This window comes from Arabidopsis lyrata (genome assembly GCF_000004255.2).
Source record: "Arabidopsis lyrata subsp. lyrata unplaced genomic scaffold ARALYscaffold_5, whole genome shotgun sequence".
NCBI classification, from domain to species: domain Eukaryota; kingdom Viridiplantae; phylum Streptophyta; class Magnoliopsida; order Brassicales; family Brassicaceae; genus Arabidopsis; species Arabidopsis lyrata.
In genome coordinates, this window is record NW_003302551.1 from 328,001 (window position 1) to 331,378 (window position 3,378).

The following is a 3,378-nucleotide window of genomic DNA, read 5'->3' on the forward strand; positions in this document are numbered from 1 at the left end:
ATTTATACGTTTATGAAGTAGGTCTTTCTATATAGACTGCTATCTAAATTTGTTATCATGGTTATAGCCATACTCCTCATCATCTAATGATTTTTACGTTTATCAAGAGTTTTTTCATGGGTCTGTAGAAAATTGTCTATTTTGCTCCTTTTTTTTCCGTTATCATTTTTATATCCCAAACTCATCAATCAGCAAATGATTTCTATGTTTATCAAGATCTCTTTCATTAGATATGTAGAAAACTATCAATTTTTGCTCTCTTGCCCCGCCCTAGCCAAACTTATATATGCAGTCAATTATTTTTACATTTATCAAGAGCTCTTTATTAGGTTGCAGAAAATCGTCGATTTTGCTCTTTTTGTATTAGTATCATGGTTATAGCCAAACTCACCAATCAATAAACGATTTCTACGTATATCAGGAAACACCTTCATCAGGCTACTAAAACCGCCAATTTTGCTCATTTTTTTTTGTTATTATTATTATTATATCTAAAAAAATTAATCAGCAAATGATTTCTACATTTATCAAGAGCTCTTTCATTAGACTGCAGAAGAACTGTCTATTTTTCTTTTTTTTCGTTATCATTGTTATAACTCAACAATCAGCAAATAATTTTTATGTTTACCAAGAGCTTTTTCACTAAACAGTAGAAAACCGTTAATTTTACTCAACTTTTTTTGTTATCGTGGCGATAGCCAAACTCATCAATCAGCAAATGATTTCTATGTTAATTAACAGCTCTTTTATCAGCCTGTAGAAAACTTTTAGCTTTGCTCATTTTTTCGTTATAATGGTTATATACCCAAAATTATCAATAAGCAAATGATTTCTACGTTTATCGACAGGTCGTTCTTCATACGGCAAAAAACAGTCAATTTCCTCTTTTTTTTTTGTTATCATGGTTATAGCCTAACTCATCATCAGCAAATAATTTCTAGGTTTATCATGTGATTTTTCATAAGCCTAGAGAAAAACGTCAATTTTGTTCTTCTTTTTTTTGTTATCATGGTTATTGCCAAACTCATCATCATCTAATGATTTTTACGTTTATCAAGAGTTTTTTCATGAGACTGTAGAAAATCGTCAATTTTGCTTCTTTTTTTTTCGTTATCATTGTTATATCCCAAACTCATCAATAAGCAAATGATTTCTATGTTTATCAAGTTCTCTTTCATCAGAATGCAGAAAACCGTCAATTTTTGCTCTTTAGTTTTGTTATATCCAAACTAATAAATCAATAAATAATTTTTACATTTACCAAGAGCTCTTTATTAGGTTGCAGAAAACCGTCGATTTTGCCCCTCTTTTTTTAATTATCATGTTTATAGCCAAACTCATCAATCAACAAACGATTTCTACGTTTATCAGGAAACACCTTCATCAGGCTACCAAAACCGTCAATTTTGCTCATTTTTTTGTTATTATTGTTATATCCAAACAAATTAATCAGCAAATGATTTCTAAATTTATCAAGAGCTCTTTCATTAGGCTGCAGAAAAACTGTCTATTTTTCTTTTTTTTCGTTATCATTGTTATAACTCAACAATCAGCAAATAATTTTTATGTTTATCAAGAGCTTTTTCACTAAACAGTAGAAAACCGTCAATTTTACTCAACTTTTTTTGTTATCGTGGCGATAGCCAAACTCATCAATCAGCAAATGATTTCTATGTTAATTAACAGCTCTTTTACCAGCCTGTAGAAAACTTTCAGTTTTGCTCATTTTTTCGTTATAATGGTTATATACCCAAAATTATCAATAAGCAAATGATTTCTACGTTTATCGAGAGCTCGTTCTTCATACGGCAAAAAACAGTCAATTTCCTCTTTTTGTTTGTTATCATGGTTATAGCCTAACTCATCATCAGCAAATAATTTCTAGGTTTATCATGTGATTTTTCATGAGCCTGAAGAAAAACGTCAATTTTGTTCTTCTTTTTTTGTTATCATGGTTATAGCCAAACTCATCATCATCTAATGATTTTTACGTTTATCAAGAGTTTTTTCATGAGTCTGTAGAAAATCGTCAATTTTGCTTCTTTTTTTTTCGTTATCATTGTTATATCCCAAACTCATAAATCATCAAATGCTTTCTATGTTTATCAAGTTCTCTTTCATCAGAATGCAGAAAACCGTCAATTTTTGCTCTTTAGTTTCGTTATATCCAAACTAATAAATCAATAAATAATTTTTACATTTACCAAGAGCTCTTTATTAGGTTGCAGAAAACCGTCGATTTTGCTCCTCTTTTTATAATTATCATGGTTATAGCCAATCTCATCAATCAACAAATGATTTCTACGTTTATCAGGAAACACCTTCATCAGGCTACCAAAACCGTCAATTTTGCTCATTTTTTTTGTTATTATTTTTATATCCAAACAAATTAATCAGCAAATGATTTCTACATTTATCAAGAGCTCTTTCATTAGGCTGCAGAAAAACTGTCTATTTTTCTTTTTTTTCGTTATCATTGTTATAACATCTACAATCAGCAAATAATTTTTATGTTTATCAAGAGCTTTTTCACTAAACAGTAGAAAACGTCAATTTTACTCAACTTTTTTTGTTATCGTGGCGATAGCCAAACTCATCAATCAGCAAATGATTTCTATGTTAATTAACAGCTCTTTTATCAGCCTGTAGAAAACTTTCAGTTTTGCTCATTTTTTCGTTATAATGGTTATATACCCAAAATTATCAATAAGCAAATGATTTCTACGTTTATCGAGAGCTCGTTCTTCATACGGCAAAAAACAGTCAATTTCCTCTTTTTTTATTTGTTATCATGGTTATAGCCTAACTCATCATCAACAAATAATTTCTAGGTTTATCATGTGATTTTTCATGAGCCTGAAGAAAAACATCAATTTTGTTCTTCTTTTTTTGTTATAGCCAAACTCATCATCATCTAATGATTTTTACGTTTATCAAGAGTTTTTTCATGAGTCTGTAGAAAATCGTCAATTTTGCTTCTTTTTTTTTCGTTATCATTGTTATATCCCAAACTCATCAATCATCAAATGTTTTCTATGTTTATCAAGTTCTCTTTCATCAAAATGCAGAAAACCGTCAATTTTTGCTCTTTAGTTTTGTTATATCCAAACTAATAAATCAATAAATAATTTTTACATTTACCAAGAGCGATTTATTAGGTTGCAGAAAACCGTCGATTTTGCTCCTCTTTTTATAATTATCATGGTTATAGCCAAACTCATCAATCAACAAATGATTTCTACGTTTATCAGGAAACACCTTCATCAGGCTACCAAACCGTCAATTTTGCTCATTTTTTTGTTATTATTGTTATATCCAAACAAATTAATCAGCAAATGATTTCTACATTTATCAAGAGCTCTTTCATTAGGCTGCAGA